The 27,654-nt window shown below is 51.5% G+C and overlaps 1 long non-coding RNA gene across 2 annotated transcripts; it reads left to right on the plus strand.

The window, feature by feature from the left end:
• LOC145720242 (uncharacterized) lies at nucleotides 1–27,597 on the plus strand. Of its 2 annotated transcripts, XR_014143113.1 has the most exons (4): nucleotides 1–126; nucleotides 10,455–10,688; nucleotides 14,873–14,967; nucleotides 25,127–27,597. It is a non-coding gene; the product is annotated as an uncharacterized LOC145720242 (long non-coding RNA). The 2 variants fall into 2 exon arrangements; XR_014143112.1 differs by lacking the exon at nucleotides 14,873–14,967.
• Nucleotides 27,598–27,654: the final 57 nt, after the last annotated feature.

The following is a 27,654-nucleotide window of genomic DNA, read 5'->3' on the forward strand; positions in this document are numbered from 1 at the left end:
AAGGAAATGCCAGCCTGGATTCCTTCAGCAAGGATGTCCTTCCAGCTTCTGGCCAGAGTCTGTGTAGCAGCCTGGGGTCCCAGTGGGTCAGACCGGAAGTGTGGTGGGACGGACCTGTAAGCTCTGGTGAGTGGCTGTGATGTGGAAGGGCCCTATGTGGTGCCCTGGGGCCGAGAGGGGAAGGATCGTGGAGGGGGCCTCCCCAGGTGGGGTTCAGACCTTCCTGGAGAAGGTGTGGTCCAGCCTCCTGGACAGCGGAGAAGCTTTCTGGGTTTCCCAGATGGGAGCCGGTCTGGAGTCCTGGGGCAGGCGGCCACCCTCCTGTGTGCAGTCAGGGCCCAGTGATCAGCAATGGGGGGGGGTGCTGATCGGAGAGGGTGGGGGTCTGCGGTGCAGGTGAGCTGCGTGGGGACTTGCAGAGGGACAGTGGCCTGGTGGGAACCCTCTGTGGAAAGCAGATCAGTGGCTTCCAGGGAGAAGAGGGGATGGGGAGGAGGGAGAGACACATATGTATAATGGGGTCAGAACTTATCATATTTTATGCCTTGAATAAGGACGATTTGTTGCCTGTCAATAATACCGCGATAATGCTGTTTAAGGAAAGCACAGCGTTTAAGGACGCAGGCTTGGTGGCAACTCTAAAGAAGAGGAAGTGTTTCACATAAAAGTCAGGATAGCGTGTTACCTTTGGGAGGGTTTTGGACTGGGAGGGGGGCCCTGGCTTTGGGAGGGGGCGCTCCTGGAGCCCTTGGTAGTGCCCTGTTTCTTGACCTGGGTTGTGGTTTCGTGGCTGTTTACTTTGTGATGAATTTTTGATCTTCGGGACTGGGAAAAAGTAGGACCTGGTATTGCAGAGGAGAGGTCTGTGCTCAGCTCCCTTCCCAGCTGCTCCCTGAGTGCGGGCCTGGGGGGTGCCTCGAGGAACCCCTGCCGCGTCTGCAGCCCTCCCCTCCCCTCCCTCACAGGACCGACACCGGGGAGAATGTGAGCTGAGAACAGGAGGGGGTGGGGGCAGCGTGGATGGGCCTCTCCCACGAGGAAGCGCAGGTACAAACAGGAAGCCAGGGTGTCAGGGCCGTGGAGGGTCACGTGTGGCAGGACACCAGTAGTCCCCAGAGAGGGGTCATGGTTCTCACTGGTCACGGTCCACGCCCGGGGAGCTGATTCACTCACAGCTCTGGCCTCTTCCCAGCCGGTGGCCCCTGGCTGGCCATTCAGGAGGCCAGAGCCCAGGCTCCAGATGCGATGTCTTCTCCTCGTCTGCAGGTGCAGGGCCCGGGCACAGGTGGGTGCCCGCTGGGAGGCAGGGGCCCAGGGCTGTGGGCACACACCCGGCCCCGGGCCCGCCTTGCTCTCTTTCCTGCCTTGTGTTTTCCTTGGAGCCTAGTGTCTGACATACTCTAGAGTTTTATTTATTTCTGTGTTTAGTGTCTCCCTCTCTCTACTTGAAGCTCAAGAGAGCAGGAATTATTGCTGTGTTTCCTGCTTTTTCTTACTGGTTAGAGCAGTGCCTGCTCCCACATAGGTACTCAGGAAGTATTTGTGGAATGAAGGAATGAAAGGAGATTTCTGTTTGATCGACCCAGAGAGGATTCTCTTTTGAGTGGTAGGTTTAACGCCGTAGGATTCCTTTTTTTTTCTCTCTTATACCGTTTCTTGATTCTGTGCAGCGGATAATATTTATTTAGCCACATTGTTACGAATGACGAGTATTGGATTCTATGTAATAGAGCCTCCCTCTAGACAAAGTACACAAGACTTGGCTGGGGCCGGGTGACAGAATGTGAGTGTTTAAACCGAGCAGTAGTAAAATAAATAAGTGTGTGTGTGTGTGTGTGTGTGTGTGTGTGGTGGGGGGCAGATAGCGGGAAGGATCCATGCCCAGTTCATAGTGCTGGGCGGGAGGGGGGCAGCAATTACATCATTGCTTTATGTACTTCTTTCTATACCTCTCAACTGTCGGGTTCTTTTTTTTTTAACAAGCACGTGTTACTTCTTTATTAATTTTTTTAATTCTAAATTTAAAAAAAAATGTCCAGTTGAGGATCTGGAAAAATGACCCTCAGTCCTGAGTCCAGGCGAGGCCCCTGGTTTCAGAGTGGTCACTCCGGCCTCTCTCAGGTCCCTGGGTGTCCCCGGGGAGGCTGCCTGGGGCCAGAGCTCTGTTCTTTCTGGAAGGGGCATCTTGGAGGCCGGCTTGTTTTCCGGTTTTCGAGGCTGATTGCCGGCAACCTCCCCCCTCTGCCTGTTGCCCCTGCAGTTAACACAAGGCCGGACCTTGGATGCAGACAGTCAGGACGTCTGCTCAGGTGGATCAGGGGTGACATTGGACAAGTCACTTGGCTCATTCATCATTCCCTGCAGGTCTGCTTTGCACCGAGCCTCGTGTGTGATGAGTAAGACATGGCCATGGCCCTTAGGGCACTCATAGGCTAGTGGGGGAGATAGACACCACCTGGGTTTATTCTCTGCTTGTCTCCCACAGGGTAGGCAATGTGTAGGCACTGTCCTAGAGGGGAGGGGTCTGGAGTCCCACAGGTAGGCTTCCTGGAGGAGGTGGTGCCTGAGCTGAGTCTTTGAGGCGTAGCCAGGCAGATGGGGGGGGAAGGGGAGTGGGGCCAGAGGATCAGAGGTGTTCCAGAGGCAGAGGACAGGCAGTAAGGGGCCACTTTATCACCTGGTGGAAGGAGGTGGGGTTGAGGGTAAATAGACAACACATGGAAAGGGGGCCCAAGGTGGGGCTCAGTATTCAGTACCCCATCCCCTTTTGGGAGAGCTGGGGCTGGGGCAGGGCCTCCAACCTTGATCTTGCCCCTTGACGACCTTGATGAGGTAGGCCAGACACCTTTATCCATTGGAAAAGTTGACACTGGTCATGGATCATAACTGGCTGTCCCGTAGATTATGTCCCATAGATCACCAAACCCCATGAAGCGGTATCATGTGTCCTCGGACCCTCGGGACTACATTATACATAGTGTGCTGCTCTAAGGGAAATCTAGGACTCAGACGCCCGCCCGCCAGGAGGGCGAGGGCAGGAAGGGGGTCGTGTGAGTGGGTTGATGGGCAGCGGAGGGAGACCTGGCGGCTGGACCACCTGGACGGAGGGACGGAGCAACCCTTGGCGACAGAGTGACAGAAACGAGTACCAGGAGACGTGTGGAGATTTTCTCAGGGTTTAGTCCAAATTCTTGGATTTTTAAGTGTCCGTCCCACATATCAGAACCAATTAAGAAGATTTTTAAAATACTGAAAACATGCAGAAAAATTCAGAAAATAACTAAAAAGCATCCATGGACCCCCCCCCCACTGACGCTATTTACGGTTTTAGATTTCTTTCCAAAATGGGAGACGTGATGTTGCTGGTGCCCATCCCCCTCCCCCGCCCCAGAAGTAACTGGCGCTCCCGAGTTGGCGGTTATTCCCACAAGGCTTCGTACTTCTGCCATGCTGTGACAGTACCCGGTTAAGGTGGCCGACGTTTGCACCCCAGCCTAAAGCTCTCGCACATCCCTGCTGAGCGAGGGGCCGTACCTCGGTTTCCCGGGGCTGCTGTACCAACGTACACAGACGGGGGGCTCACACACTGGGAATGTAATCTCTTGCAGTTTTGGGGCCAGAAGCTCAGAATCGAGGTGTCGGCAGGGCTGCGTCCTTCGGAGGCTCTGAGGGACAGCCTGCCCTGGGCCTCTCCTGGTTCCTGGGGGTTTGCTGGTATCCTTGGTGCTCAAGGACTTGTAGAAGCGTCTCCCCCTTCTCCGCCTTCCTCTCCACATGGCGTTCTCCCTGTGTACCTGTCTCTGTCCAAATGTCCCCTTTTTGTAAGGACACCAGTCATATTGAATGACGGTCCCCCTGCTCCAGTATGACCTCAGCTTAATTAATTACTCCTACAATGGCCAGTTCTAAATAAGGTCATGTTCTGAGGTCTCAGGGGTTAGGACTTCAACCTATAGTTTTTGAGAGGACACAAGTCTACCCGTCATGGCCGGTTATTACTGTTACTAACCTCACTGTTTCATTGAATTCCCTCTCCATCACACCGCTCCCCCATGCAGACTGGAAGCTGGGCTGTCCCCGGTCCTGTGCCTGGAACCCTGGGACGAGTGCGGGAGCAGGGCAAGGCGGGGCCCCAGCTATGGCCCTGCTGTTCCCACTGTTCCCCGGGGCGCTTGGCTTAGCACCCCATTTTCTCCTCAGGTAAAACAGAGCCAAGCCCCCTTCCTCTCCCCTGGGATGGCCCTGCGTGTCCCCTCGCTGCGAATGGGCTTTGTAACCCCAAGAGTGCTGGCCGTGGGTCATTCTGGGTCGGAAGCCACCAGAGCCTTGGTCATTGAGAAGGGGAGGCCCGCAGGGACAGGGGCAGGCTTGGGGCACTAACGGCTCGAGCCGAAGACGCATCTCGGGAGGATTCCGTTTTGGATTCCATTTCGGATTCTGTTTCGGATTCCCCGTGGTTGCGCAGATCTGAAATGACTGCATGACAGAGGTCAGGAAGGCAGGGAACAAAGCCCACCTTCTCTCCAGGAATGAAGTCTCTGAGGTTTCTCTGGTGAGAGCAGCTGCTCAGAGGTTTCCAGGAGAGAGAGGAGTGGTCCACTTGCTAAGCAGACCAGCAGTAACGCGCATCGCTGCTGCTCCGTTAACATGTGCTCACGTTGCTGTCTGACCAGGCTTTCTCAGGGCCCTCATCTATAAGTCGTGAAACACAAAACACATTTAAATTGCCCTGCGGTTTTAACACATCCGAGACAGCTTGTTGGAGTCAGAACACGGCCTTCCCTGACATCCAGGAGCTACTAGAGGGAGGGATCCGGGCTGGGGAGGATTAAGTGATCTCTCGCCGGTTTAGAGCCAGCCTGTCCTGCGCTGCCCCTTGTGACTGTCTGCTCAGTTCACCCCTGGAATGAGGCTGTTAGATTTGAAAACTTCTCCTGTTCCCTGGCTTGCCTTTCCTTCACATTTAAACACGCACAGGGTTTAGCGGTGAACAGGCCAGAGTTCCAGTCTCAGATGTGTGTGTGACCTTGGACAGGTCGCCTGGCCCCTTCACCTGTCACCTGTGAAGCATCTCACCTGTGAAGGGGGGCACCTGGACGGCACCTTTCAGGGTGGGGAGGAGACGATGCTCAGTAAAGTTGATAAATGCGTGGCACAGGGCTGACGTCCAGAAATGGCCAGCTCTCCGGGGGACACTGGGAGCCGTGCTCTTGAGAACAGAAGTCCAACTTCTTCTGGGTGTTCTTTTCTGTTCTGCCTGCAATTCGCTTTGAGTCAGGGCCAGCTGTCAGGACAGGGCAGGGGGGCACGTGCAGGCCGTTCCCGGCAGCCTGTCTGCAGAGGCCCCCATGGGGACAGCCAGAGGGGACGGTGCTGTGTCCACACGGTGGAACGGATGTAAGCACCGCTGTGTCCGCACCGTAGGACCCTCTGGCAGGGGGTCATAAGGGGTCAGCCTTATGAATATGGTGTTACGTGGAAGAAGGCAGACTCCAGGGTATGATTCCGTTTATGTGATGTTCGGCTAACAGGCCAAGATGGGCTCTGGGTTTGGACGTGCAATGGGGGCACGCTACCCAGCCCAGCAAGGCCACCATGACACCAGTGTCAGGATCCTGGTGACCTCTGGGGCTTACCATCAGGAAGGGCCGAGGGGCGCCCGGGGGCCTACCATGTTCTCCTTCTTGACGTTGGAGGAGGTCCCATGGGTTAGAACCGCTGTGAAGCTGGACGCTTCTGTTTCACATACTTCTCTGTGTGTGTATTACCCTGTGTCGTGGATTCAGATGTGTCCCCCGCTAACTCATGTGCTGGAGACCTAACCCCCAAGACCTCAGAATGTGACCTTATTTGGAGACAGGGTCTTTACAGGTGTTCAGGTGAAAGCGAGGCCATTAGGGTGGGTCCTGCTCCAGCGTGATTGGTGTCCTTACGAAAAGGGGAAGTTTGGGGCCGGAGACAGACATGCACAGGGAATGCGCCCCATGCAGATGAAGGCGGAGGTGTCCAGGCCCAGGAAGAAGGCCAGAGACGGCAGCAAACCCAGCACTTCGGAGGGAGGCCTGGAGCCGATGCTCCCACAGCCCGCGGAAGCCATGATCCAGAACGTCCAGCCGCCAGGGCTGCAGGGTGATAAGGTCCTGTCGTTGAAGGCCCTCAGGGGGTGGCACTTTGTTAGGGCAGCCCTGGGAAATGAATAAACATCGTGGAATAGGAAAGGGGGGAAAAAAGCACCTTGCATTCAAGTGTTGGGCCAGAGTACTTCTGACTTGGGTCACGGTGGACAAGGGATCTGTGCCCCCAACTTGGATCCCTGTGTCATTCTCTCTGCCATCTGTTTTGGGCCGTGAAGCCCTGAAGAGACCTTAGTTCCCCAGGAAAGGGCCACGGTGGGTTTAGAGAGGAACCGTCAGGGTGACTCCTGGGCCAGCGTCCCCCAATCACCCAGAATTCTGATCTAGGGGATTAGAAGCTGCTGTCTCCCTCCCTTCCCCATGAAACAAGGGGCGTCTGCTCAGCATTACCTACATCGTGAGCGGGATTAGACGTTGTTCCTAATAGACACCTCTTAGAGCATCTCGGGAATGAGACCTCGGGGTCTGGCAGGAAGTAAGTACATCAGGCCCCAAACACAGGCCGTGGCGGTGGTGGGCGCCTCTCAGTGCCACTTGTAACTGTCCAGTCACATGCGGGGGCTGGGGGCATCGCTGGCTCAGCCCGGACGCCCCTCGGCCCCGTGGCAGGGGAGGCTTGCAGGTTCTGGAGGCTGGGAGACGAGGCTGGGATCCCAGATCCCCGCTTCCTGGCTGTGCTCCCTGTGGTGAGTCCCTCTGTCTTCATTTGCCGGGACTGCCATTAACAAAGCACCCCGGGCGGGGCCTGACACAGCACACAGTTGTTCTCTCCCGTTCTGGAGGCTGGAAGCCCGAGACCAAGGCAAGGGCAGGTTGGTTCCCTCCGAGGCCTCTCTCCTTGGCGTGAGGACCACCGGCTTCCCTCCGTGTCCTCACACGGTCATTCTCTGTGCATGTCCGTGTCCTGATCTCCTCTTCCAAGGGCACCTGCCATCCTGGCTCAGGGCGCATCCAGATGACCTCACGGTCACTTAGTCACCTCTTGAGAGACTCTCCCTCCAACAGTCACATTCCGAGGTATTGGGGGTTAGGGCTTCAACATATGAATTTGGGGGGGACACAGCTCATCCCCCTATAGCTGGTGCAGCTGTAAAAAGACAGTAGGAAATACATCTGCATCGTGAGTGGTGTCACGACCACATGCGGTCCTTGTACTTCTGAGTGCCCCAGAAAGGGTGCAGGCCAGGCCTGGTTGGCGCCCCCAGGCCCTGCCCCCACACCGCCCTTCCCGGCCCTGCGCCGGCCCCGAAGGCCGCCCTCTGGGCATGTGCTCACCCAGGCTGGCCTCAGACTTGCTGTGGGGTTCAGCCAGTGGGAGGCACCAGCCAGAGTTTGGAGGGCGGGCCCAGAGAGGCCAGGCCATTTCTCCTTCCTTCCTGCCTGCCTGGCCGTGGTTCTGAAGGTGGCCGTGCTCACCTCCCTGGGCCACGGCTCCTGTCCAGGGGCCCCTCCCTCATCTACCACCTTTGGTGTTCCCTAGGAGTCATGACCCTTCCTGCTTTGACCCTGGAGAGAAACGCCGTCCCTCGTGTGTCCGCCACACCAACTGGGCCTGTGCAAGAGCCCTTTCCCCGAGCCCTTGTCCTTCCCCTCAGAGCGAGGCACACATGGTTCCTTCCCAGAAGCCCGGGGTTCTGGAACTACCCATGCCCAGCGTAGAGAGGAGGTGTTTAGGGAACGTTCCCTGAAATCAAATTCATGATTTTCAAAGGGCCTAAAGCCCTTAGATTAAGCACTTTAAAAAGGCAAAGTCACATGATTATTCATGTATTATTCATCTGGGAAGTCTTAGAATTGCTGCCCGCGAGCTCCCTGGCTTTCTGGGGCCTGCGTGGTTTTCCGTGAGGAAAGCGAATGTCCTTTCATGTCTTGGTCTGGCTTGTCTTTACCTGGGTTTTCTGTCTCACCCAACTGAGTAAGGAGGGCAGGACAGAGGCTGCCTGAGGGTAGGAAGCCTCACAGGGCCAAGGGAAGGCACGGAGTCCGGGTTTGGCCTCTCAGGGGGTTGCGGTGGGGGTGACATGGTGACTTCGTGGAGAGAAGAAGCACCAGCTCATAATTCAAACAGTAAAGGCACAGAAGCACCCACCAGTCTGCCTGCTGGCCTCCAGCGTGCGCTTTCTAACGGGCGAAAGGGCCAGGGCCCCCTCTGTCTCAGGACCCCACAGTGACCCCCTCTTGCTTGTAGGATGAGATCTGGGGCCTTCGGAACTGTGCCCCAGCTCACCGCTGCAGCCTTGGGCCACCATGCTCTTCCCTGCCAACCGCATGGCAGACCCTGCCCTGAGTTATTTCGGGCTGCGTAAATGCCTCACGCCAGTCCACACCTCTGTGCCCGTGTCCGTGCTTGCTCTCAGCCTGGGATGCTGTCGCCTGCAATGAAAATGGTCCCAACATGAAGCAAAATGCCAAATACGGAAAGAAAGAAAAGCTTACTGCTGCGTAAGTGAGTGAGAACTGCTGTAGGGAAGGCTCTGGTCCTGGGACCCGAGTTCCAGAACAATGGACAATGTCTGGCTCTCTCTGGCCGCGGGCCCATCCCTCTCTCCCCACTGACCCAGCTGCCTTCATGGTGGTCCAGACTCTAGGTGAGAACCTCTGGCTTTAGACTCAGACAGACATGGGATCCAGTCCCAGCCCTGCCCTGCCCCTTGCTAGCCACGGGGCCCTGGGCAGGTCCCTCCAGGAGCCTCAGTTTATTCCTCTGTGAAATGGGGTGAGGATGCTCGTCACATAAGGCTGAGGGAGGGGACTCAGGCGAAGAGCTGGCCCGTGGGTGGCACACAGGACTCACTCCAGAAATGGCCCTGGCTGTGATATTAGGGCTGGACTCTGATACCTGTGTTGGGATGGGACGTGTTTTCCCAAGTTGGGATAGTGGGATTCTTGAATTGGAGGCTGGGCTGTGAGCTATAGTGAGCCACTGACTACGAATTTCAGGCTCGGGGAACGGTCTGTTCCCATCTGTTCCCAGAGCCTGTGATGGGGCCGGGCCTGCTGGTGGCGAGCATCGAGCCCCACCCTGAGTCTGTTCTGTGCTGGATGCCCGGACACAGTAGGGTAATTTGCAGGCTCTGCCCCGGACAGCTTACCCTCCAGTGGGGGAAGCTGACATGCACAAAGACAGTGACAACATGCAGTCGGGGTGGGGAGTGGGGGCTGTGGGAGGATGGGGGTTGCCACTGCCTGAGGATGTGGGTGGTCAGGGCGGGCTTCTTGGAGGAGGTGATCGTGAATGAGCTTCAGTTGAACAGGTGGGTAGAAATGGGTTAGCCAGGACAGAGGGGCTGGGGAGTGTAAGCTAAGGAGTCACCTAAAGACGTGGGCAGGGTGTATGGGGGTGCCGGGAGAGGGGCCATGGGAACTTCCAGCAGCTTGGTGTTGGGCAAATCCCTTCCTTTGACCCATGCTACTTCCCGATGGACAACCCAGAAAGGGTGATGCTCGCCAGTCAAGAGGGGCTGTATCCTCAGGCCCTCGTGTCAGCGCAGGACGGAGACTGGGAGCCATCCCTCCAGGCAGAGAAAGGGGGCTCTGGTGTCTCTCCCTCTCTTACAAGGGCACAGATCCCATCCCGGGGTGGGGGGGCCCACTTGCATGACCGCCTGACCTAGTCACCTCCCAAAGGCCCTGCCTCCAAATACCACCACACTGGGGGACATAACTCCGTTCCGGACAGAGGGAAAGACCTGACTTCTGGCCCATCTGTCTCTAGGCTTCTCAGAGCACCCTGAAATCCACTTTCTCGTGTATTTGAAATTTGCTGATTTTACCAAACGTGATCAGCTGCTGGGAAACTCGTGCCCGCCCCCTCCCCCTCTTCCCTCGCCCCTCACCCCGCTGGTCTGCACAGATGAGGGGAATTGTTCGCCGCGGAAGTCCTGTGCTTCTAGAGGAAAAAACACCCTCTAAATGCACATTATTGTTATTTTTATTACAGGCATAGAGCAAAACCAGCAGTTCAAAGGAGCTAATTTAGTTAGATCAGGCATAAGTGCTACTCGAGTTAAAAACTTATTCTCCTCTGCGGTATTTTCTTTCGGGTATAAATCAAGATGAGTGCTTTAAAAATATTTTTAGTACAAACGTATTTCAGTCATCTGGTCAGTCACCTCTTAGCACACTTAACCACCGGGACCGCTGTGTGATTTCCCCGGTTGAACTTGCCCGACAGCCCTGCCCTCCTCCCTCCGTTCCAACCCTATCAGATTTCGTCAGTTCCAAAAGGGAGCTGGGAAGAGCACCCACTCCACGTGGACCTGGGGAGTGTTCTCCTCGTTTCCCGTGGGGGCTCCAGCAACGTTCCTTCTCCCCTCACAGGTGCCTCGCCAGACCGGCTCCCCTGGGCGACATGCATGTCTCGGGGGGGTCCTCCAGCAGGATTGGTGTGCAAGCCTGAGCCCTGGGCGCCCATTGCTCCTGGATCAGGCTCTGCCTCCCACTGAAGCCTGATCTCCGGCGAGCTCCGGGCACGAGAGTCAGCAGGTCGCAGGAGGAAACCTGTAGCCACCCCAGCCTGACGCCCTGATGGGGATGAAGATGAGGATGAGGAAGGTGGGGGAAATGATAAAGGTGATGGTGGTAATTCATAACGTGTAAAAAAAACCAAACAAACTGGCAAAGAACACATCACATAAAAATTACTATTGTAACGGTTTTTTGAGTTTATAGTTCAGTAGCATTGAGTACGTTTGCACCATGCCGTCTCCCCACCCAGCTCCAGATCTCTCTTCATCTTGCAGGATGGAAACTCTGTCCCCATTAAATGACAACCACCCCAGCCCCTCCCCAGCCCCTGGCGCCCACCACCAGAATACTTTCTGTCTCGGAGTTTGACAACTAGATTCCTCGTGTCACCGGACTCGCTGGATTTGTCCTTTTGTGCCTGGATTATTTCACTGAGCACCGTGTCCTCTCCAGGTCCAGCCATGTTGTAGTGTGTGTCAGAATATCGCTCCTTTTTTTTAAAAGATTTATATATTAGAGAGAGAGAGAGAGCAGCGGGAGGGGCAGAGGGAGAGGGAGACAATCAGACTGCCTGTGGAGCAGGGAGCCCGATGCGGGGCTCGATCCCAGGACCCCGAGATTAAGACCTGAGCTGAAATCAAGAGTTGGATGCTCAACTGACTGAGCCACCCAGGCGCCCCACCTTTTTAAGGCTCAATAGTATTCCATCATGTGGATTTCCCACACTTTGTTTATCCATCCATCCCTCGATGGACACAGGGTCCATGGTGGTTTTGGACTTTAGCTGGACTTATGAAGCCCCTCACGTCTCACTCAGTCCCACAACAGCCCGTTGGGTAGGCATTGGGAGTAACAGTACTCGGTTTTGATGCTGCTGAGTGGTCAGGCACCCAGACCTGCACGACTCTAGACGTGCCAAGCCCTCTCTGTCTCTATCTCTTGGGACTCCTAGAGCTCCTTGCTCTCCCCGAACTGTCTAGAGCTCCTTGCTCTTTATTGCTTTGACACGAGTGCTCAGCACCGGGATGGAATGTGGGACTCTTGTCAATGCTGGGGTACTGTGCACGTCTGAGATTCAAGGCCCCCGTGGGACACTCTTACTTTTGAATCCAAGTCTTGAGCTCAGGGCCCTTGTGGATGGCCCCTGGAGGAAAATGTCCATCTGGGGAAGCCAAGTCATGCACCATTTACCCATGCATCACCTGGACAGCAGAAGCCTCAGGCAGATTTGCATGGCTTTTGATGTCCCTGGCTCACCTGTCCACGTGGCCCACTCACCTGCCCGTTACCCTAACTGGGGGGTGGTGGCTAAGAAGGGGCTGGACAGAGATGAGTCTCCCTTCCACAGTGGACACGGCAGGGAGCATGAGACTCATTGTCGAGAGAATGGGGTAGAGTTTCTGAGACAGTCAATGCCTTCTTCAAAGCCCCCCCGCCCCCCGGCGAATAGGAGATTGGTCAGTGGTTTGAATCTTTCAGTTGTAAACGTGGACAGCTTGTCCCTGACCAGGATGCAGAGCTGCAGGACATGGGTGGGCAGGTGGCCGGAGGAGGGAGGAAGAACGTCCTGATGGACATCAGTGGGCTCTAGGCAGTTAGGGGAGAGCAAGGAGCGAGGGGTGGCCAGACAGGGGAGTGAAGGTGGTTGTGCAGAGCAGAATAATGGCCCCCCAAAGATGTCCTTACCCGAGTCCCCAGAACCTGTGACCGTGTTGTCTTCTATGGCAAGAAGCTTTGCAGAAGTGGAAAAGTTAGGGATCTTGAGATGGAGAGGCTCTCCTGGATTAGCCAGGTGGGGCCAGCGGAATCACAAGCATGCTCACAAGAGGGAGATGTGAGGTCGCAAGCCGAGGTCAGAGACAGATGGAAGATGCTGCCCTGCTGGCGGGGATCAGCAAGGAGCCCGGTGCCCCTACGAGTGGGAGAAGACCAGGACTCTCCTCTGGAGCCCTCAGAAGGGACCCGCCCCACCAGCCCCTTAATTTTGGACTTCTGGCCTCCAGAAGTGAGAGAGAATGAATTGGCTTAAGCCCCCCAGCTTGTGGGGCTTTGTGAGGGCTGCCCTGGTATCTAGTATGACTGACCACACACAGGGTGGTCCATAACCACCGCTGTCCTGTCTGACGTGGAGACCCCTCTCACTTGTAAGGTCTGCGTTGGCCACTGTCCCCCAGATGGTGGGACTCTTCCCAAATCAGGCAAACATGACGTAGACAGTGGGGGAAGCTGTGACTCCCAGCAAAGGGGCAGAGTTTGGTAGGTGGAGCCGGAGAGCCTCTGGGGTCACAGGCAGTTGGCCAGCCAGGTCTGTGGTGTCAGACGAGGAGCGGGCGAGGAATGGGGGATCGGCAAGGTGAGCACGAGGCGGGCTCCCCAAGAGGACATTCAAATATGGTCGAGAAAGAACTCTCTGGGGTGGTTCTATTAGCCAGGGTTCTCCAGAGAAACAGAGTCGGTGGGGAGACACATCTAGGAAAATAACCATGTGAGCCAAGTCCTTATAATAAATCTCATTCTAGATGTTGGCTCACATGACGTGACGCAGGCTGGCGGTGTGGCTCGAAGGTGGGCCTGAGAGCTGGTGGTGTACGTTCAGTTGGGTCTGTGGTCCTGAGCACAAGGAGACCGGTCACAGGGTATCAGTGTCCGGGCCCAAGCGCAGAACGCGAATGCGCCCTTCCTCTCCCTGTTTGTTCTGTCCAGGCCTCCACTGGATTGGACGAGGCTCACCCATCTGCTTTCTTCAGTCTGCCAATCCAGATGCTAATCTCTTCTGGAAACTCCCTCAGACACACTCGGAAAGAATGTTTAACCAGCTAGCTGGGCATCTGGCGGCCAAGTCCAGGTGACACGTAAAATTTAGCATCACAGTGGGGCTGTCAAGGAAAAGGGACACGAGGGACATTGTACGATGCCCTCACAGGACTTTGTTGGAAAAATCACCCCAGGAAACACGCCCCTGTAAGCCTTGACTTACATTTAGCTGGTCCTAAAAGTCAGCACTTTGTTCCAATTTTATCTAAAGTTTCGTTGCATTAGGGTGAAATGAGTTGATGTTCATAATTCTTGGCTCCACTTGTAAAACTGCTCGCGGCACTACCACCTACAGGTACTCAGAAGGGCACATATGGTGAGGACACTGTGCTTTCTCAGCCTGAACACACCTGTGTCACCTGCACTTGGAGCATGAAGGAGAGCGTTCGGCTCCAAAAGCCCTCTTGGGTCTCTGTTGATGCTCAGTGTTGTTTCAAAGTCCTTTCCCACTGGTCCCTACTACTTACCAGGACATTTGATTTCTGATCTCAAGGGATTCATTCTAAGTGGTCTCTCTCCTCTCCTGTTTTATAGGGATGACAAGAGCCTCTTGCTCTAAACGTGGCGAGGTGCTTGCCATAAAGAGAGGCAGATGGAGTCCAGTGGATTGCTGCTGCGACATCAGAGTTTCTAGAAAAGAAAAAACCGGGCGCCTGGGTGGCTCAGATGGTTAAGCGTCTGCCTTCGGCTCAGGTCATGATCCCGGGGTCCCGGGATCGAGTCCCGCATCGGGCTCCCTGCACCTTGGGAGCCTGCTTCTCCCTCTGCCTCTCTCTCTCTCTCTCTCTCTGTCTGTCATGAATAAATAAATAAAAAAAAAAAAAAGAAAAGAAAAAACCAATCCTCAGACTGCTCTGAGCATGTCAGGGAGGGGCTCCAGGTGGTGAATCCGAGAGGCAAGGAGGTTTTGACTCAGACATGCTTCTGGTTCATCCAGATGGGGCCAGCCCTGTGTGGGACTGGCAGTGCAGTGCAGTGAACGGGGCATGGACCTTGTGTGTGTGTGTGTGTGTTTAGAGAGAGAGAGTGTGTGAGCAGGGGGAGGGAGAGAGAAAATCTTAAGCAGGCTCCACACTCAGTGCAGAGCCTAATGTGAGACTCCATCTCACAACCCTGAGATCGTGACCTGAACTGAAATCAAGAGTTGGACGCCCAACCGACTGAGCCCCCCAGGCGCCCCTCCACACACACACCGTGTGAGTTTTCTGAGGTTGCCATAACAAATGACCACAAACTGGAAGTTATGCTCTCAGAGTTTTGGAGGCCAGAAGTCCAAAATCAAGGTGTTGGCAGGGTTGGCTCCTTTTGGAGGCTCTGAAGGAGGAATCTGTCCAGGTGTCTCTCCCAGCTTCTGGTGGCTTCCATGGTGTTCCTTGGCTTGTAGACATGTTGCCTGATCTCTGCCTGCATTTTCACATGGTCTTCCCCTCTGTGTCTTCTTTTCTGTCTCTTATAAGGAGATTAGTCATTGGATTTAGTGCCCCTCCTAAATCCGGGAAGACTTCATCGCAAGATCCTTGACTAAGTCCATCGGCAAAGACCCTCCTTCCCAGTAAGTCATATTCACAGGTTCTTGGAGTTAGGACTTGGACATGTCTTTTGGGGGGACATCAGTCAACCCATTAAAGACTCTACTCCACTGACCAGCCCTCAAGGTCTAGTGGGGCAGGGAGGACAGGCACACCAAGAATCAGGCCAAGGCACGAAGGGGTTCCCCTCCGAGTGGGAGCTGTGCTGTAGGGAAGGAGGAAGCTCAGGGCAGGAGGCTGTGAGAGTGGGAATCCTGTTCCGCACGCCTGGAGAGGGAGTATGTGCGCAAACGCACAAGTAGCAAAGGTCGGGGGGGTCTGTCACCCAGTGGGAGGGCGGGGAGCTCCCAGGGTGGAGGCTTTTAGGCTGGCTCTGCAGTGACAAGCTGGGCCCAAGCAGGGGGAGAAGGGGGAGGAGGGCGAGCTCCTTGAGGGCAGAGGGAAGGGGGTAGGAGTGTGGGCTGGGCTTGACCCAGACTGTTACTCCCTTATTTTACACAATAGGTACAGCTTCTCTGAGCCTCAGTCTCTCCATCCACACAATGGGGATGACAAGAGCAATACCCACCTCACAGGGACGTTGTGGGGCTGATGAGGGTGACGAGGGCGAGGTGAGAAATGCTCACCTCTCGGTCACCTGCCATTTCACCTTGTACCAGCAGCTGGTAGGTGACCGCATGGAGGATGGAAGATGAAAGTCCCACTGAGGCACATTTCTTTCTGTCTTAAAAACAGACTTACTGAGATATAATTTACACATCATAAAATCCACCTGTTGTAAACCACTTGGTGACTTTCAGTACACTTACAGATTTGTGCAACCATCTCTTGACCCCTGGTCTCCCGGCCTGTGCCCATTGGTGGCCACTCCCCACCCCCACCGGAGGCAGCCACCGATCTGCTCTCGGGTTCTATGCGTTTGCCTTTTCTGCACATTGCAAATAAATACAATATGTAGACACATGATATGTGGTACTTTGAGTCTGGCTTTCTTTGGCTTGGTGTGCTTTTGAGGTTCCTGCATGTTGTGGCACGATTAGTTAGTCATTCATTTTTCAATAAAACAGTGTTTTATTGCATGAAACAGTGTTTCTTGCATGCGTCTGGCACATTTTATTTATCTGTTCTCAGTTGTGGACGTTGGGAGAGTTTCCAGGTTGGGGCTGTTATTAATGTTGCTGCCATGAACAGCCATGGGTACGTCTGTGTGTGGACGCAGGTTCTGGGTCTCTTGGGTGGATTCTTGGAAAGAGTGGAAGCGCGCTTACGTCCCTGTGAAGTGGGCACTGCTATCATCAAGTTGATCTCACCGACGAGGAGCGCGAGGCTCCAAGATGTGGAGGGTTGCATAGAGCTCATGAGAACTTTTTCAGAAACCATCAACTTGTTTCCAGAGTGGTGGTGCCACTGGACGTTCCCACAGCGGGGCGCGTGGTTCCAGCTCTTGGTCCTTTCCACCTATCCTTCGTTGTGGCCCCTGAGTGGGCGTGCAGTGCTCTGTCCCTGTGGTTTTGATTTGCATGTCCCCAGTGACTAACGGTGTTGAACATCCTTTCATGTGCTTGACCATTTGCCTGTCTTCCTTGGTGGAATGTTTGTTCATTTCTTTTGCCCATTTTTCAATGGCTTTTCTCCCACCCCCTGTCTTCTTAAGTTTTAAGAGTTGTTTATATATTCTGGATCTAAGACTTTCCTTCACTCCATCGAACTCTCTTAGCACCTTTGTTAACAATCTATTACCCTTAGGTGTAAGGGTTTGTTCCTGGACTTTTCATTCTGTTCTATTGGTCTATATATCTGTCCTCCCACAAATGTCTCCTTCTCTTAATTGCTGAAGCTTAGCTGTAAGTTTGAGATCAGGTAGTGTAAGTCTCCCAACGTTGTTCTTCTTTTTAAATCTTTTTTTTAAAAAGGATTTTATTTATCTATTTATTTATTTATTAGAGAGAGAGCAGGGGGAGGGGCAGAGGAAGAGGGAGAGAGAATCTCAAGCAGACTCCACGCTGAGCATGGAACCCGATGTGGGGCTCGATCTCACAACCCTGAGATCATGACCTGAGCTGAAATCAAGAGTCAGATGCTTAACTGACTGAGCCTTCCAGGCACCCCTGTTCTTCTTTTTAAACATTGGGCAATTCTAGTTCTTTTGCATTTCCATATAAAATTTAGGATCAGCTCACCAATTTCTACTAAAAAGCCCAATGAGATTTTGATAAGGATTACATTCAACTTATAGATCAATTTGTGGAGAACTGCCACCTTGACCATATTGAGTCTTCCAATCCATGAACATGGAATGTTTCTGCATTTAATCACATCATCTTTAATTTCCCTCAGCGACATTGGTAGACTTCAGTGTAGGTCTTGCACCTCATTTGTTAAAATTATTCCTAAGCATTTTACTCTATCTGATGCTATTGTGAATGGAATTGATATGTTAATTTCATTTTTGGATTTTTGTTGCTAGTATACACAAATACAGTTGATTTTTATATATTGATCTTGTATATCATGTGGTCTTGCTAAATTTGTTTATTGGTTCTATTATTGTGTCTTTATGGGTCTCTGGGGATTTTCTATGTAAGGAACCATGTCATTTGTGAACAAAGATAGTTTGATGTCTTTGAATCTGGATGCTTTTGACGATTACTTTGCTTTACTGCCCTGGTGAGAATCTGTGAATAAAAGTGGTAAGAGCAGACATGCTTGCTTCTTTCTCATCTCAGGGGGAAAGCATTGTTTGTCTTTCACCAACACCAATGGTAGCTGTTAACTGTGGATATTTGCATTGTCTTCTGCCGGTCTGAGAAGTTCCTTTCTTCTTCTAGTTTGTCGAGAATTTTTATCATCAATGGATACTGAATTTTTTCAAAGACTTTTTCTGCAACATAATCGTGTGATGGAAATCTTTGTTCTATTAATATGGTACATTACATTAATTGATATTTGGATGTTAAACCAACCTTGCTTTCGTGGGATAGATCCCATCAGGTCATGGTGTAGAATCATTTTTCCATGTTGATGGATTCCATTTGCTGATATTTTAAGGATTTTTGTTTCAATTTAACAAGGAATAAATGAATCGGGAAGTGTTACCTACCTACCCCCCTCCATTTTCTCAGAGAGTTTGTGAAGGATTGGTGTTCTTCTTTAAATGGTAGAATTCACCAGTGAAGCCAAGTGGGTCTGGGCCTTTCTTGTGGGAAGATTTTAAATTCTTAATTCCATTTCTCCTTTGCAGCTCTGTTTAGATTTCATGTTTCATCTTGAGTCAGCTTGGTAACTTGTGTATTTCTAGGAACATGTCCGTTTATCTACGTTGTGTGTTTTGTTGGTGTCGTTCATGGTGTTCCTTTATAATCTCTTTCATTTCAGGGTGGTTGGTGATGATGCCGCCTTTTTCATACTTGATTTCAGGAATTTGTGTGTCTCTATTGTTTTCTTCCTGTCTAGCTAAAAGTCTGTCAATTTTTTTTTTTTACCTTTTTAAAGAAACAGCTTTCAGTTTCATTGATTTTCTCTCTCACTTTTCTGTTTTCTATCTCATTGATGTATGGTCTCGTATTTCTTGTTTGCTTTCTTCTGCGTGCTTTGGGCTTAGTTTGCTCTTTGTTTTCTAGCTTCTTTAGGTGGAAACTTTGATTATTTAAGACCATTCTTTTTTCTGACGTAGGCGTTTGAGGTTACAAACTCCCTGCTAGGCATGGTGTTGACTGCACGCCGCACATTTTTGTATATTGCAGGGATTTTCACCAATTTAAAAATAGTCTCTAATTCTCTTGTGACTTCCTCTTGACCCTTGAGTTACTCAGAAGTGTGGTGCAATTTTGAAATATTTTGGGCTTTCATGGATCTTTCTGTTGTTAATGTCTAATTGAATTCCATTGTGGTCAGAGATCATGCTTAGTGTGAATTCAGTCTTTTTATGTTTATTGAGGCTTGTTTTATGGCCTGGTACATGGTGTGTCCTGGAGAACGTTCTGTGTGTGCTTGGAAAGAAGGCGTGTCCCAAAGTCACTGGGTCCACTAGTTGTATGATCGGGTCCTCCAGTTTTCTGCATCTTTGCTGATTTTTATTTTTTAAAAATTTTTAAGAAAAGATTTGATTTATTTGACAGAGAGAGCCACACAGAGAGAGGGAACACAAGCAGGGGGAGTGGGAGAGGGAGAAGCAGGCTTCCCGCTGAGCGGGGAGCCCCATGTGGGGCTCGATCCCAGGACCCTGGGATCATGACCTGAGCCGAAGGCAGACGCCCAACGACTGAGCCACCCAGGCACCCCCTTTGCTGATTTTTAAAATCTAGTTGTTCTACCAATCATCAGAAGTGGGGTATCAACACCTCTTCCGATGCTGTTGTCAAATTGTCTGTTTCTCCCTTTAATTCTGTTTAGTTTTTGCTTCATGTATTTCGAGGCTCTGAGGGGTGTGTACATTTATAATTTTTATATTTTCCCAATAGATTGACCCCTCTACCATTATGAAATGTCCCTCTTTGCCTCTGGTAATATTTCTTGTCTTAACATTTGTTTCATCTGATATCAAGGGGGTCACTCCCAGCTCTCCTATGGTGGTTGTTTTCACAGTGTGTCTTTGTCCCATCCTTTTCCTTTTAACCCGCTGGCTGGCATCTTTGAATCTAAGAGTTGTCTCTTGTAGCTAGTGTGCATTCATATCTGGCTTATTCATCCAGTCTGACAATCTCTGCCTTTTGATTCAAGTGTGTAAACTATTCACATTTAATTAAAACTTAAATTAATTTACTTTAACTAATTAAATTAAAATTTCTATTACATGATATTGACATTTTCCATTGTGCTGTTTTCTCCATGTCTCCTGAGGTTTTTTTTTATTGTTGTTGTCTTGTTCTTCTGATTCTCCTTTACTGTTTTCCTTTGTGCTAAATGTTTTTAGTGTCCCCTTTTAATTCCTCTTGTAAAAAACCATATACTGTGGATGATTTTCTTTTTTTTTTCAAGTGTCATAGTTTATTTTATTTTTTAAATTTTATTGTTATGTTAATTGCCATACATCATTAGTTTTTGATGTAGTGTTCCATGATTCATTGTTTGTGTATAACACACAGTGCTCCATGCAGAACATGCCCTCTTTAATACCCATCACCAGGCTAACCCATCCTCCCACCCCCCTCCCCTCTAGAACCCTCAGTTTGTTTTTCAGAGTCCATCATCTCTCATGGTTTGTCTCCCCCTCCGATTTCCCCCCCTTCATTCTTCCCCTCCTGCTATCTTCTTCTTTTTTTTTTTCTTAACATATATTGCATTATTTGTTTCAGAGGTACAGATCTGTGATTCAACAGTCTTGCACAATTCACAGCGCTCACCATAGCACATACCGTTATGTCTTTTAAAGAATTTAAGAGAAAAATTAAGAAAAATGTATTTTTAGAGTATTTTATATTAACCCTCATATTTAGCAGTTCTGCTGCTTTTTATTCCTTCTCGTGGATTTAAGTAATCATCTGGTGCCAGTTCCTTTCAGCCTAATGGACTTCCCTTTAGTGTTTCTCACAAGGTGAGTTTGCTAACAATATATTATCGATCTTTGTTTATCTGAGAATGTCTTTACTTCACTTTTAGTTTTGGAGGATAGTTTTGCTGGATATAGAATTTTTTGTTCACAGTTTTGTTTTTTTTTCCTTTTAGCACTTTGAATGTGTCATTCCAGTGCCTTCTGCTGTTTTTTTTTTTTTTTCCCTGATGAAAAGCCATCTGTTAATCATATTGTTATGTTTTTCCCAATACATGAAGAGTTGGTTTTCTCCTGCTTCTTTCATGGTTTTCTCTTTGTCTTTCAAAAGTTTTATTATGATAAGTATAGCTGTATATCTCTTTGTATTTGTACTTGGGATTTGTTTAGTTTCTTGGATGTTTGATGTAAAGTTATTCATCGATATGGAAACATATTGGCCATTATTTATGGTTTATTTTTTAGCCCCTTTCTCTCTTTCTTTTGGGATTCACATTATACATGCTGTTGTGCTTGATGTTGTTCTACATGTCTTTGAGGCTCTGTTCAGTTTTGCTCAGGCATTGTTTTCTCTCTCTTCTTTGTAGTGGATAATTTTCATTACTCTGTCCTCAAGTTCATGCATTCTTCTGCTATGTCAAGTCTGCCCCTGGGCCTCTCCAGTGACCTTTCATCATTATTGCATTCTTCAACTCGAGACTTTCCATTTGATACATTATTATTTCTTTTTCCTTTTAGAGAATCTCTATTTGTTGATTTATTATGGTCATACTTCCCTTTAATTCTTTGCTTATGTGTGTGTGTGTATATAAAACAGTTGCTTTGAAGTCTTTCACTACCAAATCCAACTTCTGGGGACCCCTGAAGACAGAAGAATGCTCTTTTTTTTCCCCCCCGACTATAGGTCATATTTTCCTGTTTCTTTGTATTTCTCACATTTTTTTGGGTTAAAAACTGGACACATCAACTCTGGATTTTTATTTTCTTCTAGAGGTTATTTCTGATTTTTGCTTGTTCATTTGTCTGTTTTTTGAAGTAATGTACCTGGGCTAAATCTTTGAAATCTATCTCCCTTGCTGTGTGTAGCTGCTGGTGCTGTTTTTTCTTTTTTTAATGTTTAATTTTAATTTTTAACTTATGGCTTTTGTACCCCTGTGTCTGCCTAGCTTAGGGATCAGCCAGTATTTGATCAGAGGTATTCTCAAATAGCTTGAGTTAGTAAACCTTCTATCCGCTGTCAAAGACCTTTGTGTGGGTGGAGGAGCACATTCAAAATTTAGGCATTTTCAAATCTGCCTGGCTTTTGCTTTTCACTGGGTTGCTCATGTTTCTTATGTGAGGACACATGGCCTTAGAGTCAGCTAGGAGTCTGTGTCTGGCTTGGGCCATTTCCAGAGGCATTCTAAACAACCTCCAAGACGACCATTTCCACTGTGACTGCTGCTAGGCAGGGGTGTCATCCATTGGTCCGAATTGAGTGAGTCCCTTCAGCTCTGGTATTGCAGCTGCTGTGCCCATGGGTACCCTTCCCTGAAGTGCAGTGCTTTTCAAGCATGAACACTTCTAAGATGGTTGCATGCTCTTGGATGATTTCCACCATGTGGAAATGGCTGCTTTTGTCAACTTGTGCAGTTTTATAATTGATTTTTGGAAAGAGCATTCGCCAAACTCCTCACTTGGCCACATGTCAAAGTGCTGCCTCCCCAGAGTGCATTTGTGACTGGGAATGTGGGGCAGATCTGAGGGTGCTTAGAGGGCTAGAGGAAGGGGAGAAATGGCTGTATATGAGGCTGTAAGTGTTGGTTGGGGTAGAGGAGCCTTCATTTAGCAGAGGAGGAAAATGGCAGTGCCCACAGGGAAAGGGATTTTTCCCAAGTTCTTGAAGCTCAGTCAGTAGAGAGTGGACACTGGAACCTGGCCCTCCTGACTTCCAATCCAGTGCTCTTTCCCTTCTGCCAAATTGCTTCAGCAGTTGTTGTTTAGAAGTCTGAATCCCTAGGAGTTTTCAATGTGGCAGATCCATCATCCATCCTTCCATCCATCCATCTTCTTTCCATCCTTTTATCAATCCACCCATCATCCATCCATCTTCTTTCCATCTATCCATCATCCATCCATCCATTATCCTTCCTTCCATCCATCTTCTTTCCTTCCATCCATCCATCCATCCATCTTCTTTCCTTCCATCATCCATCCATCCATTATCCTTCCATCCATCCATCCATCTTCTTTCCATCCATCCATCCATCCATATCCTTCCATCCATCCATTATCCTTCCTTCCTTCCATCCATCTTCTTTCCTTCCATCCATCCATCCATTATCCTTCCTTCCTTCCTTCCATCCATCCATCCATCCTTCATTCATTCATCCTTCATCCATCCATCCATCCATCCATCCATCATCCTTCCTTCCATCCATCCATTTTCTTTCCATCCATCCATCCATCCATCCATCCCTCCGTCCATTATCCTTCCATCCATCCATTATCCTTCCTTCTATCCATTATCCTTCCATCCATCCATTATCCTTCCTTCCTTCCTTCCATCCATCCGTCCATCCATCCATCCTTCATCCATCCATCCATCCATTATCCTTCCTTCCATCCATCCATCCTTCTCTCCTTCCTTTGGTCCATCCATCCATCCATCCATCCATCCATCCATCCATCCATCTATCCATCCAGTATTTATTAAGTACCTACTGTGTGCCCAGCACTGTGCTGTGCTCTAAGGCAAAGTAGAGAACAAAAACTGATGTGGCCCCAGTGTTATGACCCTCATAGTCTCAGAGTGGGACACCAGCCTCAGGAAAGGGCCTTGCAAGATCCATGTTGAAGAAGTATCCCATGTTTCTCTGTTAGTCTTAGTTAAGGCAATAGCCCTTTCAAGGGAAAACAACAAGTTTTAATTAATCTCCAAGCTGAAATCCCTCAAAACATGATTTCAATCAAATATAATTTGTAGAAAATATTTGGTAGCAAAAATTTTGATTTCTGAAATGAATTTCAGAGGCAAGCATACTGTGAATTCTCTTTCAGAATATTTACTAAAATGGAAAGCTCTGAAAACTCCTCCTCCAGAGAAATCTATAACTCTGAGGCCCTTGGCCTTACACAGAGGGAACGTTGCGGACCAGCATGGTACTTAGACACTTTGCTGCCTGTGCTATGCCAGGGTGCCATATGGAGCCTGAAAATTTCAGGAAAGATTCTGGATGCTTTGTCCACATGACAACAAATAATTGGATACTTGGAAATGAGATTTTGGACTCTGTCTTGAGTCATCCTGTGGGAATTCCTAAATTCAACCTCAGAGGGATTAATGGAATTTTGTATCTCCTCTTTTTTCCTTCTCTGTTTCTTCTCCCCTGGGTGATCTTGTTCCGTAGTCACGTTCAGGTCTGTGTCTCAAGCCCTGATTCTGTCCTGGGCTCCATTTCCCAAGGCCCCTGGAGCCTCCCTGCCGGTGTGCCACCAAATGTCCCTGTGTTCCTGTATCTGCCAGGCTCCCTTCAGCTAGGTCAGGCCGTGAACCCGCGCTCCGGCTGATGGGCCGTGAGTGATGGCGGGTGACTCCCAGATCCAACCCCACAAAATATCCTGTGTGGTTCTCCGGCTTTCTCCTCTGCCACAATGACCTTGCAGGCTAGATGTTCCAGATCGCAGAGCTACAAGTTGGAGGGGGACGTGCCTGACCCACATCAGACTTTGTGAATGAGAGCAATGCACCCTTCTTGGGTTATTTACCCCACTGAGATTTGGAGTTCATTTGTTACTGCAGCCCAGCCCAGGCTAGCCTGACTCATAGCTCTAGGATGCCCCACAGACACCTTGGAGGCGACACGTCCAAAGCTGAGCATCCACCTTCTTTGAATTTGTTCCCTAACCGTGCAATGGCATCGCTGTTGTCCCAGATGCTTTTGAGTCTCTTTAGAGAGACTTGCACGGGAGGGGCCCACCTCCCTGTCCTCCTCCCCACTGTGCTTGCTCACATCTCATCATCTCTTACCTGGACTGATGCCGTGGCCCCTGTTGGCCTCCCTGTCTCTTTTCCAAGCTTTGGCTTTCAGGAGCTACCAGAATTATCATTCTGAAACACAAATCTGATCGTGTTGTTCCTGTTCTTGAAAGCCCTGGAAGGTTCTCTTTCACCTTGGAAGAAGGCACAAGCCTGGAGCTTTTGGGCCTGGCTTCCCCCCAAGTCTTACAGTCTTATCCTGCATGGCCAGGCCGCTTGCCCCTCCCTGTGTGGGTGGTAGACCTTTGTCCTTTGTCCCTTGCAGGTCCTACACTTTGTGTTTTACTTCATCCAGGTCCTGGCTCATCCTTCAAGACCTGCTCAAATGTATTTTTCTCTGCCAACACCTCAGGCAGAATAAATTCTCCCTTCTTCCTTCCACCGTACTCAGCACATATTTCCATAATAGCCTGCGTCCTCCTGGGTGCTCATGCCGGTAAGTGGGAGGAAAGAACTACAGGGTCAAAAAGGTGGGGGAGAAACTGAATTAGTCAACGTCAAACAGATTGTTAAATCGCAGAACTTTTCCATCCTCCGTACGCACGCACCATGTGAGTCGGTGAGAAGGGTGGCAAGCCAGTCATGGGGCTTAGACCACAGATGTGCATCTGGGGAGCATGTCATGATGCTCATGTTCTGGGGAAGTTGTAATGTTGTCCTTTGGCTCATTTTACAGGTGGGGAAACTGAGGCCCAGAGCACACGGCTGCCAGAGGCGGAGGCGTGTGCTTGCTGGGGCCTTGGCGCTACTGACATGGGGCGGCATGTCCCTCGGGCTGCCTGCCCCCCAGCATCCGTGGGACTTACTGCTCAGCCCCCGGGCCTTGCCCTACGAATGAAGACACGCCGCACCCCAGCCCGGCACTTGGGGGATGGTGGAAGACTTCCGAGGGGACGGTCATGGGCCATTACCTCAGCGATGGGTGAGATGTGCGTCCCACAGACGGACCTACAGCGGGTTATTCTGTCACTGTCTCATGGGACGACCTTCCATCAACGCGGTCCAGGTGCTCTTCTGAGCTTTGTACAGACACTCCTCACCCTGCTCCACAGCCTGTGACTCAGGTGCCATTTCTGTTCTCGGTGAACGTGGGGAGACTGAGGCACAAAGACTCTTGGTGACTTACCCAGGGACCTGCAGGGCCAGGACCTGCATTCAGGCCCCCGCCTCGCTCCCGACCCCCACTGTGAGCTCGTCGGCCCCCCGGTGCGCACCCACCCCACACTGACCATGGCAGGTGCTGGTGGGCCCCGCCTCTGGGGCCTCAAGCCGCTCCTGAAGCATGACCAGTGGCCCCAGTCCTGCAGATCCACCACTCCCGCGCTGTGTGCTCCAGGACAGGTTACTTAGCCTCTCTGGGCCTCAGGCGCCTGGCTTCTAAAATCAGAATCTATGCACCAACACGCTTGGCCCATGGGAAGTAATTGGCGGATGCTGCCCTCCCGCCGCCAGGTCCAATGAACTGTGGTGTATGATGCACGGGGGGAGCTTGCCTTCAGCCTCGGGGGTGAGTCCGAGGAGAAGCGGGGTCCACCAGAGCTGACCACAGGCCTCTTTCATCCCGTCCCTCACAGACTCCTACTGGGCCAGGGCCTGTGCATTTGGAGAGACTCCTGGCCGCCGCCCTCTTTCTCAGCTCCTGGGAATCCCCAGGGACAGTTTCTGGCTCGTTGTATGCCTCTCCTCAGTCCAGCCCTCCTTTCCTCTGCCCTGCCCGCTGGAGTGCCCAAAGTGGGCTCTGGCCCCTGCAGACTGATGGGGAATCCCTCTTCCCAGGGTCCATGCGGGCCACTTACTTTCCAGGGCCTTCCCTGGTGCACATCAGATGACCAAGTACCATAAGGCTCCAAGGAGCTGAGGGCTCACTTCTCAGCCACGCTGCTTCCCAGTAAGAGGAGTGGTGCCTGCACTGGTCAGAGCTGGTCACTGCCCCACTCCCTGTCCCCATAGTGCTTTATGTATGTACACAGGTGGGGAGCAGTGGGGCTCGGGGCAGGCCCCCCTGCCTGTGCCTACCTGCCTCGGGGGTCGGGTGGGTCACTGTCACTCTGGGAGCCCCGGTCTCAGCGGATGTGAGTGGAGTTGATAATCATCCCAGCCCCGTCCCAGCTTCGCAGGGTTGGGGAGGATGGATGCACGTGGAAGGCAAGGCAGAGGGGCCTGGCAGAGAGGAGGGCGCCCCAGGCCTACCCCACCCCTTGCCGGGTTCTTTAGCCACATGCTTGGGGTCACAGCCAGCTGACCCCCCCTTGCTGCGGGTGGAACCTTGGCGAGCCCCTCTGCCTTTTTGTGCCGTGCCTCTGTTTCTTCTTCCGGGAGAAGGAGGTGATGATGAAGCCCATCCCCCAGGCAACGCAGGGGCCAGCAGGTGACATTGCAAAGCGCCCCGGGGCAGAGGACGCTGGGGAAGCCTCACCAGCTCCAGACACCCTGCGGTGTCGTTGACCCGCCTGCCCCCATCACTATGGCTGAGCTCCCCACGGCCGGTCCCTTGTTCTGGTCATCCCCTGGACCCCAACACCACACTAGATGCTCCAGGGACCAGGATGCCCCAGTTGTCGCTGCCCTACCCCCCCCCGGCCTGCACTCTGGCACCCTGAAGCTCTGTGTCCACGTCCTCACCTGTCCCCCACACTGCCTTCCCCTAGGTCATTACCCACGCTGGTCCCTCCGCCGGGAGCCCTCTCCCGCTCTCTCTACCTGTTCACCCTTCCAGGCATTGATTTGTTCCCTGCCGTCTCCCTGGGGCCTCGAGCCAGGCGCGTGATAGGTGCTCCGTGAACACCCGGTGAATGGAAGAGGGACACCAGCCGGCTGCGTGGCATCAGCCATGCCATGTCTATGACGGGGAGCGACCAGCGCCATCCTGGTCTCTGCCCGGTTCCGGCCTCCTGCTTGGTGAGCCTCTCCCATCAGGGCTTTGGCTGGCCCACGCCGTGGTGCTTCGGGGCAAAGACCTGCCTCCACCAAGAAGTGGCCACAGCCTCCACCCCCGCTGCACTTTAAGATGTCCCATCCACAGAACAGCCACCGCCTTCCGCCCTGTCTCCCTCCCTCTGCGCAGCGGAGAGGCCAGACCACTGTCTCACTGTGCGGCCTTTTCTTCCTTCTCCATCAGGACACATTTCCCTTCGGCCTCCGGATCACACTTCTGCTCCTGGCCCAAATGAATATCCTGAGCAGCCCTCCCTGCCGCTTTGCTCC

This window comes from Leptonychotes weddellii, chromosome 2, assembly GCF_054177405.1.
Source record: "Leptonychotes weddellii isolate Sample4059 chromosome 2, ASM5417740v2, whole genome shotgun sequence".
Classification (NCBI taxonomy): domain Eukaryota; kingdom Metazoa; phylum Chordata; class Mammalia; order Carnivora; family Phocidae; genus Leptonychotes; species Leptonychotes weddellii.